Source organism: Zootermopsis nevadensis, unplaced genomic scaffold, assembly GCF_977971745.1.
Source record: "Zootermopsis nevadensis isolate Lab colony 2312 unplaced genomic scaffold, Znev_1.0 Znev_ptg000001l, whole genome shotgun sequence".
Taxonomy (NCBI): Eukaryota; Metazoa; Arthropoda; class Insecta; order Blattodea; family Termopsidae; genus Zootermopsis; species Zootermopsis nevadensis.
The window spans coordinates 3,182,794-3,199,593 of record NW_028259133.1 but is presented as its reverse complement, the minus strand read 5'-3'; the positions used below and the strand labels follow the sequence as shown (position 1 = coordinate 3,199,593).

General features: G+C 40.9%; 1 long non-coding RNA gene across 1 annotated transcript in view; it reads right to left on the bottom strand.

Annotated features, from left to right (window-relative positions):
- Window positions 1-3,492: 3,492 nt before the first annotated feature.
- Window positions 3,493-16,800, bottom strand: part of LOC147875156 (uncharacterized) — a 419,177-nt gene continuing 405,869 nt past the window's right edge. The window contains exon 2 of the long non-coding RNA XR_015535338.1: window positions 3,493-4,593. This is a non-coding gene — a long non-coding RNA (uncharacterized LOC147875156). The remainder of the gene's footprint in view (window positions 4,594-16,800) is intronic.

The following is a 16,800-nucleotide window of genomic DNA, read 5'->3' as shown; positions in this document are numbered from 1 at the left end:
ATGAAGCGGACACAGAAATGATCACCAATGACAGATCAAGGTCGCCAAAATACGAAATTTCCAAAGTATTTTTATCTACAGTCACGCAGAAACAAAAACCCAAAAATGCAGGAAGAAGGATTTCTGGCTTTCATAAAATATTTTGCAAAACACGATAGATAATGAAGTTCTCCTATAGAAATCAACTGTATCCTCCGAAAATAGACTTGTGCACCGATTTCACCGCCTTTTAGCCTCTAGACGTCGTTGTGCATGGCACATTTAAATATCTCGTCACCTCATCTTCAGATTCACGGGCAAAAAGTCTCCTGGGAACCAGAAAGACAGTCCACAATATCCCAGGAAACGGACATTTCTCTGACTGAATCTGCAAACGCCTAAGAACGTCTTATCAGGATTCTCAGCTACTGGAATTTGGCCACTGAATCGGAATATGTTTGAAGACTCGGATTCTGCCCTCTGCGAGGTGACCGACAGTAAAACAGAACAGTACCGGTGGCATCCACGAGCAACTGACTGATAAGACAGATAAACCAATGAATCCAATGTTTGATCCCAAAGTGGTCCGTCCTTCTGCAGGCGATGTGGTTGGTACCTTACCCTATGGACCGCACATTGAGGGCGTCAGAATGCGAGGCGATGAGGATGACATTTGAACCTAGGAACGTCGAAGAAAACTGTAAAATCAAAAGCCTCGTAATTTAAACTATTCACCTAATATTCTTATCGTGATGAAACGAAGGGAGGTGAGATGGACAGCGTATGCAGCACGCATAACAGATAAGAGATACATTAAAAGTTTTAGTCACGAAAATTAACTGAAGAGAATATTTAGTTTATATGGGAGTTTAATATCAACGCGGATCTTAGAGGGATAGTTTGGGAGAATCTGTACTAGACTCATTTCAATAAGTGTAGGACACGTGTTGGGTTCTTGTAAATACTACAGGGTGATTCAAAAGGTTAGGGCCAAACTGAAGGAGCGTATAGAGGGACTCGGAGAGAACAACTTTCGAATAGGAATCCATGTCCTCCGAAGTTATCCTGAGTTAGTCGAGGCCATTGAAGGCTGAAATAATCATAATTTGCTATTCTCCTACTACCTTAATTTTGTTTTTTTATATATTCATGTACAAGGATTACATTAGAAATCTTACAAACCAAATTATTTCAGCGGAATGTTATCAGACTTCCCTACCTTCAATGGCCTCAACTGACTCAGGATAACATCGGAGGACATGGATTCCTATTCGAAAGTTGTTCTCTCTGAGTCCCTCTAACATTTTGTATAATTAAACTCGAGGTTCTATAAAAGGTTGAGTTCTTAACCAACTGAGACTGTTAGTTGCCCCCAAGAAGGACTTTGCTCCAAGCTCTAAACGTTTCGATTTAACAAAGCATTATTTGTAGAATAATTAAATACCATCTCTAAGTAGTGTGGACGTAGGAGCACTTCAACAAACGGCGAGATCTTAGGACAAAGTTGTAAGAATGTAAATTGAAGCAGCAGTGTTGTGTTTCATACACTGAGACATTTCACTGTTATGAAGTAACTGGAGAGACCTACGAAACACCTTGGTTACTACAGGTGGCCAATACGGCGTAATTACTACCTAATACCGCACCTTCCTTGTTGGCATTCCATCTGTCGGGCCACAACAAGGTCGCCAGGACTACAGAAGAGCCCATACCGACCGCGTCATATTGTAAAATGTTCGCGCCAGTCAGTCATTTGTCTGTCAACTCTAGACGTACGAGGATGTCTTTTCACAGGTGGACGCCGTGGGGCGCTGATAATTTGAAACGCTTATCAGAGTGGGTGAATAACCAAAAATTATGTGGAGTTGCAAATTTTTCGTCGTGTGAATGTGCCAAAGACGGCTTCTGACTTCATCAAAATAAACCTCCGATGTACACAATAACCTGCTTCACCGTACGTATCAAAAGTGCAATGAGATATTTTGATTAGTGCATCAATTTGCCTAACAAACCTAAAGTACCTTCATAATTAATTTGACGTGGTATTTTATTAAATTAAAAATCTTTCCCTGCATTTATAATTTGGCATATTCTCCACTGTGTTGTTATAAATTTACCCTGCTACGAATTTACATTGTAAACTCCCATCATCTACATTCTACTTATAAAACGAAGTTAAATTTCCAAATTTCATGTTCTCGAAAATCACATATCAATCGATCTTTTAGTGTAAGAGAAAACAGAATGTGCGTTTGTGCGTTGCGCACGCTTGGTGATTTTCCGCCGCGACTGGGACCACGTCACTTAAAAAAGTAGTTGGTTAGTTTGGTACCTTGCCTTTTAAATATTTAATATGGACACTGAAATCAGTGAAATGTAAGCGATGATCACAAATGTCTCTGAACAACCTGTACACTGTAAACAGTCCTTTTATTCTGACTACTAATGACATCTCTCCAGCTTCAGTGGTGTTGTTAAAAGCCGATCACATGTTGAGGTTTGTCTTCCGTTATCACCAAACAGCAATTCAGATATTAGTAATGTATGATTTGAGGTTCTCGCAGCGGTGAGTATGAAGATTTCTGTCTTCTGGGTTGGTGCGCTGTGTAGTCTGGTCGATGTTAACCAACGTTTCAGAGGTCATACTGCCTCCGTCATCAGAGTATGAAGATTTCTGTCTTCTGGGTTGTTGCGCTGTGTAGTCTGGTCGATGTTAACCAACGTTTCAGAGGTCATACTGCCTCCGTCATCAGAGTATGAAGATTTCTGTCTTCTGGGTTGTTGCGCTCTGTAGTCTGGTCGATGTTAACCAACGTTTCAGACGTCATACTGCCTCCATCATCAGGGCGATGAATATGAAGATTTCTGTCTTCTGGGTTGTTGCGCTGTGTAGTCTGGTCGATGTTAACCAACGTTTCAGAGGTCATACTGCCTCCGTCATCAGGGCGATGAATATGAAGATTTCTGTCTTCTGGGTTGTTGCGCTCTGTAGTCTGGTCGATGTTAACCAACGTTTCAGAGGTCATACTGCCTCCGTCATCAGAGTATGAAGATTTCTGTCTTCTGAGTTGTTGCGCTGTGTAGTCTGGTCGATGTTAACCAACGTTTCAGAGGTCATACTGCCTCCGTCATCAGGGCGATGAATATGAAGATTTCTGTCTTCTAGGTTGTTGCGCTGTGTAGTCTGGTCGATGTTAACCAAAGTTTCAGAGGTCATACTGCCTCCGTCATCAGAGTATGAAGATTTCTGTCTTCTGGGTTGTTGCGCTGTGTAGTCTGGTCGATGTTAACCAACGTTTCGGAGGTCATACTGCCTCCGTCCATACTACACGGCGCAACAACCCAGAAGACAGAAATCTTCAGACATTAGTAAGTTTTTAAAAAACGAACAAATTAAAATTCACAGCAGAACAATGTGACCACTTACTTAAGAGTAAACACAGTTCAAAACGCGCAGGGTAGCCAAGTTAGTACCGCTCTCTTGTTGATTCCGAAACGCGCTGAAGGGGGGGGGGGGCGAAGAACTTCCGTGGCCTTCAAGAACGTGGTTTTGTGATGTGTCACAAACCAATCATCAATCCACGATTAATTGCCTACGAACATCTCTCACAATATAAGATTTCAGGAGGGGTGATAGTATCGACCTTGTGGGATATTGCATCGTAGAAGCTGGCGGTTCAGAGGTGAGTACTGCCATCATCAGAGCCACCCCGATGATGGAGGCAGTACGAATCTATAAACCGTCAACTTCCACGAGACTACAAGGCGCAGCATCCAAGAAGGCTGTCATCTCAATTCGTCCGACAATCTCAGTAAGCGAAGTGTCGAGGAATTCACATAAATACATGATAAAAAAGGTTACTGTATTATGCAGGTACCCTGTTTGAACCCCAATCAGGTTACCTGCAATCCTCATTTCATTTACACTATCAGAGTAGCCTATCTTTAAAAATGACACTACCATCTCCTTTCATATCCTTGCCTACCACTCATTGTGATCTTCTCGTTTTAACCTTCTGTGTGTACGAGCATCGCTAAGTTAACTTAACTAGAAAACACAATCTCATGACGACAACAAAACACTGGCGAGCAATCTAAATTTTCATTCTATTTTCAACCAGTGCAAGAGTTCATTTTTAAGACACTTGTCTTTAATTAGCGTTATCAAATATTATCGTTACTTGCTGTGACAAAATAACATAATCCAAACTGAATTATTTATTCTACATTACATGTAATGTGACTGTAATATTATAAATAAACTCATGAAGATATCAATAAAAGTATTCATCCGGTCAGGCTATCAAGTTCACGGTGGTTTCTGTTTTTATAATCGATATCAAGCCACTACGTTAACCTCTACATTCACTAAACAAACTCATGTGCATTCATGTATGTCTTTTGATAGTGTCCAGGCAAGATTAAAACCTAACAAAACCACACACAACATAAACAGTATCATAGGTTAGGTTAATATAATCTCGACTTTCTAAAATTACACTTCAAACGTAAATATAAGCTCTTGTAGATGTGATTGGATGTGAGGGGCTTACCCACAATGCACCGTCACGACTCCATCAACTAAGACCAGATATCCTTGTTCTGTTCACTCACCTGAAATCAAAGAAACAAAACGTTTAAGTATTCAATAACGAATTAGCTAAAAGCACGATCAAAGATTCGGTCATTCTGATTGGGTCTTCCTTTAATTAGATTTCTTGGTACTTCAATTAATAGGATTATTTTCCTTGTGTCACAGATGTCGAACGCGTAACAATTCAGTGTTCCTCAAACTGTGTCCCGCGAGGATACTTCAAAGACAACAATTTCTCCGTAAGATTTGAGGTTTTCACAGCGGTGAGTATGAAGATGGCTGTCTTCTGGGTTGTTGCGCCGTGTAGTCTGGTTAATGTTCACCAACGTTTCAGAGGTCATATTGCCTCCATCATCAGGGCGATGAGTATGAAGATTTCTGTCTTCTGGGTTGTTGCGCTGTGTAGTCTGGTCATCGCCCTGATGACGGAGGCAGTATGACCTGTGAAACGTTGGTTGACATCGACCAGACTACACAGCACAACAACTCAGAAGACAGAAATCTTCATACTCATCGCCCTGATGATGGAGGCAGTATGACCTCCGAAACGTTGGTAAAGATCGACCAGACTACACAGCGCAACAACCCAGAAGACAGAAATCTCCATACTCTGATGACGGAGGCAGTATGACCTCTGAAACGTTGGTTAACATCGACCAGACTACACAGCGCAACAACCCAGAAGACAGAAATCTTCATACTCTGATGACGGAGGCAGTATGACCTCTGAAACGTTGGTTAACATCGACCAGACTACACAGCGCAACAACCCAGAAGACAGAAATCTTCATACTCTGATGACGGAGGCAGTATGACCTCTGAAACGTTGGTTAACATCGACCAGACTACACAGCGCAACAACCCAGGAAGACAGAAATCTTCATACTCTGATGACGGAGGCAGTATGACCTCTGAAACGTTGGTAAACATCGACCAGACTACACAGCGCAACAACCCAGAAGACAGAAATCTTCATACTCATCGCCCTGATGACGGAGGCAGTATGACCTCTGAACGTTGGTTAACATCGACCAGACTACACAGCGCAACAACCCAGAAGACAGAAATCTTCATACTCTGATGACGGAGGCAGTATGACCTCTGAAACGTTGGTTAACATCGACCAGACTACACAGCGCAACAACCCAGAAGACAGAAATCTTCAACAATTTCTCCCATTAACCCTCTCTAAAGCAGTAAAATAATAATTTTTAACAAAAACTTGAATTGCAAGTGCAATTTGAATGTACAATGTACAACATGTTTCGAGCAAAGCCAAGAGGAATTTTAACTGCATTTACTTCAAATATCTCAATTTCTTCCCACAACTGAGCCCTATTATTTACCTTCTTTCCTACACGTCGTTTTAACTTTTGTGTGACGGTGTAAAATAATTATTAAGCACATATAAACTCGACTAATGCAGATACTCGATCCTCAGACGAGGTGTTCTGCTTCGTTGCAAATTATCAGTGATTTTCACGAACCACGAATTTCCACTGCTTCATTGGTATGTACCTGGTGGATACTAAACCTTGCACATCCTGCACATATTCATAAAACTAAACACGTGTCTCTCACGCTATCAGCAGAGTCAAGTTTGAGTTATAAACTAAAGTTCTGGACTCCTAGTGTCTTAATCGTCAGGGTCAATACCTTTCAATTGTCGCCCAAGACGATTTTATTACACTTATTTCCACTGACAACCTCATATTTTGCATTACGCTACGTCGTTATGAGTGAGTAGAATGTATTACGGATGCTGTGTTCCAGAAGTAGTCCATTCATTATCCTTACGAAATCGTTCCATGAATACACAGAGCATTCCTACGATATTTGAGGAACGATACAGATAGCGCAGTCTGGTGTTTGTAATGTGATTAAACCATGACCTACCCTACACGTGATTGTGTTGTTACAGATAAGAGGTCTCGATCAGGTACACAGATTAAGCAAACAGGTGGATTTTAGATTATTTGGGTCCATAGGTCATGAACCTACAACTACTCAACACATCCCGACCAGCGGTGTTACAACCTCTCTTTATAAAATAAGGCATTTGGTCACTCACATAACTCTCTAGATGGGAATACGGATAACATTCCTCATTTAATTTCAAAAATTATTGCACCGTCTGCATTGTCTTCATTAATTCGACAGCCATTCGCGTAAGTTAGATCTTAACATTGACTCTAACTGCTACATATTCACATTTGACCTCACTCTGTGAGTCATAATTTCACATTAACTTTATACGAGACTAGAAATTTCCACTTGTTATCAACATTCGGACACAACACTTCCATCCTCAGAACTGAAGTATATCCTAGAAGCGGTAAGTTCTTAGGCTACAGTAAAAATCAAAGACTTTTTAGACGCCAGTGTTGTTCTCTATAAAATCGGGCACGAATTTCACTGGCCACAATAAAAAAAAAAAAGACGTGGTAGAACATGGCTCGCGGACCGCGAGTAGTTCATCACTGACATGAGACAAGGAGAGCACGAGTACAAAACGTTTTCATTAATGTTTGAAAACACTAGCGTGGCAAGTTCAGACTATACCTGGTTGAATGGAACAATTTTTTGTAGTGTTCGGACAAAACAGGGAGGAAGGCAAAGTTTAGCAATATCTGAACCGGTCCACACACTCAACTACCGCTTCAAGGGGGCCAACATATTCCTCCACCCCAGGAAGCCGATAGCACGAGCAGGTTGGACAGAAACTCTTATGAGTTATGGCAATATTTTCCCCAAACTGAGAGAACGTGAGATGAAATTTTGATATCAGTTCACCGCTTGCGGTCTGCGCTGGTCAGCCGGTTACGAACCGCCATATTTATGTAGCCGGCCATGCCTGAACTTTCTTACAAAATCACATCACGGCAGGTGCATCGCAGCAACTGTATTATATTTACGTCTCTCCCTTTTTTCTGAACGAGCGAACTTCTCAACCGGGATCTTCTACCAGAACACGGTTTCTAACAAAACAGTGCACGACTCGCAAAACCAAATTCTGAAATACACGTTTTAAGTTATAGTGATCCATCTTCAAAGATCAGTTCGTTTAAAAGAAGAATGGTCGGACTTTCGTGTGCAATTTTCCATTACAGCATCGTTCTCAGAAGGTTCGTATTTTAATTCCCAAGACAAGCTCACGACCTTATCACATTGACGACCATGAGACTCGTAGTACAAACAGCGAAATATAAACCAAAATATAAGGCGAATACCCACCTCAGCTACATATCAGTACGCCTACACGTCACAAATCCTGAAAAATCTATAACTCGTCTAGATATTACTTACGAGGTGCGATCGGAAAGTTTCTAGACTGTGTCAATAGAGGGCGAACCGGATGTAGTACGAGCTTCTGCCGCTAGGGGGTGCGGCCTACATTCATAGTGAATCAGTGTGCCAGCCGGCATCATCGAATTAGCATTTGTTTCTTAGTTACGGGCGTTTTGGTAGTGCATTACACCGACCCTCCTGCGATTTCGGAATGGCGTGTGCATCAAATTTTGCCAAAGACTCACCAAAACGGCTACGGAAACCTATGAAATGCTAAAGCAAGCATTTGGGGAGTCCGCAATGGGTCGTGCACAAACTTTTGTGTGGCATTCACGTTTTAAAAATGGCCGAACCTCTGTCGATGATGACGAGCGTTCTGGACGACCATCTTCGAGCACAACGCCCGAAAATGTTACGAAGATTCGGCAGGCCATTCACGAAGATCGACGTCGTACCATCAACGACTTGTGCGACATTGTTGGGATAGGCTATGGGACCTGTCAGCTGATTCTAAAGGAAGAACTCCACATGCGACGCATCCTGTCTGAGGACCAGAAGCAGAATCGACTTGACTTCTCGTTTGTCAGGAGCTCAAAGATCTTGCAAGAACCGACCCCAACTTCCTTTCTAAGCTCCGTGTGACTTCTTCCTCTCCCCAAAGATGAAAATTCAGCTAAAGGGAAGGAGATTTGAGACGATAGAAGAGATTCAGGCAGAATCGCAGATGGTGATTGACAGGCTGACAATGAAAGATTTCCAGGGATGCTTCCAGGCTTGGCAGCGGCGCTGGGATCGTTGTGTTCACTCCCAGGGGAACTACTTCGAGGGTGATGGATGAATTTAATACCTGAGATAAGTGTACGGGTTTTTATAGGCGCAGTCTTGAAACTTTCCGATCGCACCTCGTATCAATTCAGCCCGTACCGCAAAGAAAACACGACACTCCTCCATCACAAAGATCAACTGTTTAACGCCGTTTAAGAAAATAATCCCTGTTGATACTGACAATTATACAAAATGCAGCGTTAGTGGTCGTTAAAGCAGATGGTATACATATTTTCCGGTCGTCTTTGAATGGTTGGTATTTATGGGGACCTACTTCTTCTTGTATCACACCGAGGCACCGCGGAAGATTTAACGATGCACATTATAGAAATATCGCCGTTTGACAATACACTGACTTACTCCGACGATAATCGAACCGGAGACACACGTGTACCGTGGAAAGCTTTATCTCAGTGTTAATTTGCTGGCCTTGTCAAGTCTTGTTCAAAATGACTTGTCATATACACGCAAAACAAAAAGTTAACAGTACTAGGATTACCACTAATTTGTTTAATTTTAAACAGACTACAGAAATATAATTCATCAAACAGAAAAAAGACATTCACTTTAGAAAAGAAAATTGTTAGATTAGTGGCTGGTGTAAAACCTGGAAATTCGTGTAGAAATCTATTTAAGAGATTAGAGATCTTAGCTCTTCCTTGTGAATACAAATTCTCATCAATGAACTTTATCGTAAATAACCAAGAACTTTTTCCAACTAATTTTTGCTGTATACTGTGTCAACACAAGGTATAAAAAGAGCTTCATAGACCAGTTGCAAACCTCTCGTGCTTCCAGAAGAGTGCATATCATGCAGAGATCAAAATTCTAAACAGTCTACCATCAAATCTCATAAGTCTTGTAAATAAGGAGTATAATTTAATGTACCAATAAAAATATAATTAATTACACACTACTTTTACTCTGTTGATGAATTAATATTGTTCACAAATAAGTATTAATTTACTATTATAATACTTTGTATTATATGAAATTTAATACTATTATATAAATTTCACATAATACAAAGTATTATAGTAATAGTATAGTATGAATTGTACTTTATAATATGTATTGTATTATTATTATAACTTTTTCCACATCCTATCGTCGTCTGACTATCTTATGGATTCATGGAATGTAAGAACGATGTATGTACGTACGTACAGCAGATCATATTTAACTAAGTTTACGAGACTGGACGGCCGGGGTTCGATCCCCGACGGGGGCAGAGGATTTTTCCTCTAGCATCTGCGTCCAGATTGGCTCTGGGGCCCACCCAGCCTCCTCTACAATGGGAACCGGGGTTCTTTCCCGGGGGTAAAGCCGGCTGGGGCGTGATGCTAACCACTCACCCCCATCTAGTGCTGGGGTCAAGGAAGAGAGGAGCTATACCTCCACTCCCCCCAAGCGCCTACATGGCGTATAGTGGGACAAACTTTACTTTACTTTTTACGAGAAATATTCGCAGATAAAACTTAGATAAAATCTTAGAGCATTAACATCATAAAGAGTGCGGGAATGAACCACGAAAATTTCAGTTCTCTTTATAAATAGAACTGAACATCCACTTTCCTGGCAGCGTTCATTACTTGTGACATTCTTTTCGATTTTAGGGTAAGAAGAAGGGGCTTCTGATATCGGAAATGTCACTTTAATCCCTCTTTTTATTCTTTCCCTGTGTTTTTATCTTTCCTAAAAGAATAGGAAAAGTTTCCCTTAGTTTATACCAATTAACATCTGGGAGATGAACTCAGTACGGGAATATTGACGCTCTGGGGGGCGGAGGAGAGTCTGTGTGTGTTGGAAGGGAGAGGGTTATCACAGTAAAACATGGAATTTCAATTTTTCCTCCGCTGTGCTTTTAGTTAATCCTGAGTAGAAGGTGATGAAAAAAATACGAGGAGTAGGGGTGGCGGATGTTGCCACCTGCCGATATACACAGCGGTCCATTTCAGTTTTCCCACCATAGCCTCTTTCCCGCAATGAACCACTTTTGTCACAGTAAACAACCTTTTTCAATTTCCTTGAGCAAAAGGAAATACTTGCAAACACCATTAATACAAGACCCCGCCCACGAAACTCAAAACAATATATTTATATTAAATGTGTTCTATCGGTATAAAATAAGGTAAGTAGCATCCTTAATCTATCCGCATTCATTAATTTCTACGTCCCATAGGGTTTAATAGATGTCAGTGTCTACACAAAATTAATTTAAAAAATTCAAAGCAAATACCTTGAAATTATCAAAGAACTTGTGTATCACCTGACGTACATACTCATCAAAGAATGTGACGCTTCTCAAACCGGAAATTTCGCTGTCCTTAATTGACTTCGATATCGATATCGATGAGACTTGAATCCACAGAAATACACAAGGACCTGTATTATACTTAAAATTAATTGAAACATCAACATATAAAAAAGTTTTGTCTGTGGAATCAAACAGCTTTCCAAAGTTCCACACACATGTTGCATACTCGACAACTCTGTCGCCCCTTCTCTGTTCAAGACCTTCTGACCTGGTGACAGGCGGTCATAGTAAGACCCAGTCACTTGTATGTAGATAACAAGTTCCAATTATACACCTTTAAATCTGTTTTGTAAATACATTTTTATTGTATAAGTATTCATTCATAAAACTATATTAGATTTTGTTTAATTTACATATCAGAAAACTTACAATAAAACTTCAAAATTTTCCTGTTCCTGATTTTAGAATATATTATTATAATTTAAGTTGGTACAAATGGCTTTAAACAATTTTGAGCAGAACTGGTTAAACTCTTAGATACTTCTACAAGAAACGTTTTTCTTTACAAAGGTTCTGTGCCAATGAATCGGTTTTTGGTTTGGCAAAAACGACATGGTATAATTTCTCAAACCCTGCCAACAACATGAAATCCGCAAACAATTCAAATACATAAGACCTCGAGGAAAACAACGTAATGATATACCTTTAACAGTGCGAATACAAAATCCCAGCGACTTCTGGAAATTAAAAAATAATTCCAAAGCGTATACATCAATATTTATACCCTTACGACAGGTGAGCTTGTCCCAACACCATGTTTTAACTGTAGAAGCCCAATGTGCGTATTAGAACGCTGCATCAACTGATATGATTGATAGCAGATGAGATATTGTAGGATCATTAGGCCGAAGGATAATGAATCTGGTTTATGTTCAGATACGTTAGGGCTTCCAGACACATTAAGATGTATCTACACTCTCATCTTTGGCCGATGTAGAACATCAAAAAATATTCACTCCAAAACATTCACTCCAATATAAAAACTAATCTGGAAGTGAACATCACCAAAAATGTTGCATATCAGAAATTGTAATTAAGTTTAAGTTTATAATTTTAACTTTTACACCTGAAGATGGTTTATATAGAAACCGAAACATGTTGTAAAAAGATGTTCCAATTGTAAATCGATTGTTCGATGAGGAACACAAAATGATATTTTAATTATCTTAATTGTAAATTTATATATGAATTGTGATTAGACGGACAAAAACCGAATAATTATGTGGATAATTAAATGATGAAGGAAGAGATGTGCTGGACACACAGCACGCATGAGGAGATAAAAAATTATAGCAATAGTCTGCAGTAAAACCTGACGGGAAAATACAACTTGAGAAACCCAGACGTAGAGGGATTTTAAATAAAGAGGCCTACAGTGTGAATGTGTGAAGAGGATTTAGGTGGCTCAAGACAGAGTCGACAGACGGACCTTTGTGAACACTAATTAATCTCCGGATTCAATTATAGGCGGGCAAGGCCGTGGTCTAGGCAACACGGAGTTTTCCTCCGTGGCATCCCAACAATTACTCCATTGACACACAGAAGAAGGCAATGGCAAACCACTTCTGGATCATCTGCCAAGAACGTATATGAACAGGTCCCAGTCCGAGAAAAGGATGGAAGGATCCTGTTCATATGGACCTGTCGTCAGACAGAACACTAAATAATAATAAGATGAGGTGGTCTAGCGGTTAGAACGCTGGCCTTGTAATCCTGGGGTCTCGGGTTCGATTCCCGGCGGTGCCCGAATTTATAACTTGTGTTGGGCAAGGCCGTGGTCTAGGCAACACGGAGTTTTCCTCCGGGGGCTTCCCCGGTTTCTCCGTGGCATTCACACACAGAAGAAGGCAATGGCAAACCACTTCTGGATCATCTGCCAAGAACGTATATGAACAGGTCCCAGTCCGAGAAAAGGATGGAAGGATCCTGTTCATATGGACCTGTCGTCAGACAGAACACTAAATAATAATAAGATGAGGTGGTCTAGCGGTTAGAACGCTGGCCTTGTAATCCTGGGGTCTCGGGTTCAATTCCCGGCGGTGCCCGAATTTATAACTTGTGTTGGGCAAGGCCGTGGTCTAGGCAACACGGAGTTTTCCTCCGGGGGCTTCCCCGGTTTCTCCGTGGCATTCACACACAGAAGAAGGCAATGGCAAACCACTTCTGGATCATCTGCCAAGAACGTATATGAACAGGTCCCAGTCCGAGAAAAGGATGGAAGGATCCTGTTCATATGGACCCGTCCTCAGACAGAACACTAAATAAATAATAAAAAAAAATTCCAACACGGAAGATGGCTATTCAGACAGATATTTCGTGGTTTTCTTATTAAATAAATGAAGAATTAACGCGATTAAAAAAATGTTGTAAAATAAAGCAAGAATCAATTAACAACATCGGCTACATTGCTCTTATTAACTCTCATCTCGCACCTAGGTCTAAAATACTATGGGCTTTACGCTTTAGTAATAAACACTCAGCAGGAACGGCTGATTTGTAAAATCTCCCTCTCTAAATAAAGTTTGAAAATTTCCGCCCCAGTCTGGAAAGGAGAGAAATAGTCTCAATGTTTAGTTTCCTATTCGATATGAATTCATCTCTTAAGAACCTGCCTTTGATGCCGGAAATTTGATTCAATTTACATACACCATACAGCACAGCGAAAAACGGCCTAGCAAGGAGGGGAAGAGGAGATGAAAAGCAAAGACCACTAAGTCAGTGTTCTCGTGTGCCAGCAACAACTCGATACTGAAGTTCGTGAAATCATTTCCCATCTTCCTCCTGCCGCACAAAGTTTAAAAGATTTTATTTTGTTCTCTTTCATTTTCTTTTATTGTTCCTGTTAAATCACTTTTTTTCCTTCTTCCCTCATTGGGAAGTCAGAACGTCAGTAACAAATGTCGGATGTGCACAAATTGGGAAATGTACATATATATTTGTAAGATGGAAGTCTTCCGATGCAATTTCAAGGTTCCCAAACGACAGCGTTTCATGCGTGGAACACATGTACTTAAATTTATTAAAAGAATTTATAGTCCGCGACTGGATATGGAAAGCTGTCGCGGTTTGTACGTCATCAGGAGTTGATTTTGTTTCCCACTTTCAGGTCGATTTAACTTAGACAAATGTTTATCACCCACAAGAGAAATTTCATTCTTTCATTAACCTAAAATAATTTCTGAGGCACAAACAGATCAGAACAACTTTCGTCCAAAATCTAACAGACTACTTAGAACAGATAAGAACAAAGATGGTTTCTGTTTTTGTTTTAACAGTTTCTACATTTTCAGTTTTGACATTCGTGTCCTAACGTAAAAAAATATGTATACAGCAATAGGTATTTTACAGTTGCCTACTTAGTTCTCAAGATATTTATTATATTATATATATATTATTACATTATATATTAACTGAAGTAAACTGTTCCCCAATTATTTAACTGGACCTTTATTAAATTATTTAAATAAACATTATCTGCAATAACCTCGTTGAACTTGAAACACTGTTACTTATTTAAGTTTAATCAGTTTCATGCTAGCTAATTTATTCAGCAAATTTACTTTCTTCCATATCTTACATGACATAAGAATTATCAGGGATCAAACAATTCCACAGGAAAACGGAACCTCAAATTACTACGTAGGGCGAGTTCATCGCGAACAGACCTGAAATGCCATACAGTAACTGAGACTTTAGGATAAGTTGAAGAGGAGGAAGGCATCAGGCATTAGAGGTGTGCCTGAAGATGACATGTCCCTACATAACCTGCAGGACAACCACTCGGAGCATTCTTCATGCGTCTGCCCGTACAGACCCCAGCAAAAGAAACACAACACCAAAAAACAGACAAGTCCCCATGCGACACTGATATGCTCTGTTCCTTTACCTGCTTGAGAATTTTACTCGCCTCTGTGGCTGATCTGACCAGAACGCCGTGAAATATTTCCACTCGACATCTACCATTTCTACGTTTATTTATTTTAAATATGACAGCAGAGAAAGAGTTTTCCAAAAAAAGAAGGTATACAGTTAACTGAAAGGACTAGAAACTAACTAACTAACTAGATGGCTTATGGAACCCGAAGGTTCATCACCGAATTAACCAAAGCCCTCCACCGGACCCTGTCCTGGGCCAACAAAATCCAGTCTCCTTCAACTCCTATCTCCCATAGATCCCGCCTGACATTATCCTCCCATCTACGTATAGGTCTCTCCAGAGGTCTCTTCCCCTCAGGCTTCCCAAATAGAGGACCCAACCAACCAGATGGCTTACGGAACCCGAAGGTTCATCACCGAATTAACCAAAGCCCTCCACCAGACCCTGTCCTGGGCCAACAAAATCCAGTCTCCTTCAACTCCTATCTCCCATAGATCCCGCCTGAGATTATCCTCCCATCTACGTCTAGGTCTCCCCAGAGGTCTCTTCCCCTCAGGCTTCCCAAATAGTGGACCCAACCAACCAGATGGCTTACGGAACCCGAAGGTTCATCACCGAATTAACCAAAGCCCTCCACCGGACCCTGTCCTGGGCCAACGAAATCCAGTCTCCTTCAACTCCTATCTCCCATAGATCCCGCCTGAGATTATCCTCCCATCTACGTCTAGGTCTCCCCAGAGGTCTCTTCCCCTCAGGCTTCCCAACCAATACCCGATGCACACATCTTGTCCCATCCATGCGTGCTACATGCCCAGCCCATCTCATTCTCCTCGACTTAATCACCCTGACAATACTGGGGGAGGAGTACAGATTTTTAAGCTCGTCATTATGCAGTTTTCTCCACACCCCATCGTCTTCTCTCCTAGGCCCAAATATCCTCCACAAACACCTGCAATCTGTGTTCCTCCCTCTGAGTGAGTGACCATGTTTCGCACCCATTCAAAACAACAGGTAAGATTATTGTTTTGTATACTTTAATTTTCAGGTGAAAGGACTAGAAACAATAACATAAATTATACATTCTCCCATGTACCACAATTTTGTGACAAAACCGTTCAAGGCCTCTTACTGACTTTAAAATGGGCAAATTAATCTGCTCACTGCAGCCACGTCGTAAATGGCTGCAGAATGGATGGTCTTTAACAACACGGCTGGGGTGAAACTGGATGCTCATCACCATATAGGGCCAATATCAGTAATTCTCACGGCTTACGTATCTCCAAGTCCACTGATATTTTTTTAGCATGTTGCTGGTAAGCACAGATGAATACGCAAAACAGACAAAATGACAGATATCCCATAATGTACCCATTGCAACACTAGAACTACACTAATTGACGCAACCTGCCAGTGGTGTTTGCGTCACAAAGGACAAAATTCTACTTTCTCTGGATCGCACAATTCTTTAAGCAGCCTCAGGCTGTGTTCAGTTCCTATAAGAATCCTGTGGAAATATCCACCAAGGATACAGGACATGATCTCCTCAACAAGTTCCTTCCCATTCACCAGAAATTCACACATCAAACTCAAAATTGTTTCGAGCTTGTAGCCTCTACTTAATTTCTTCCACATTCAACGTGACACACATCGGCTTCAGTAACACGAAGTTAACATGAAGATTCCTTCTGGGTTGCAGCGTCACGTAGTCTGTTAGAGGTTTACCAACGTTTCAGAGATCCTCGCTGCTTCCATCATCAGGGCGATGACTTATTCATTGCCTTGATGATGGAGGCAGCCATCTTCGGGCTCACCGTCATTAAAACATCAAATCCTACTAAACTAATACCATAGACGCATGATAATTTTCCTACACCTCCAAGTTATTCATACAACTGTCTCGAATTCGTCCAAACAGCAAAG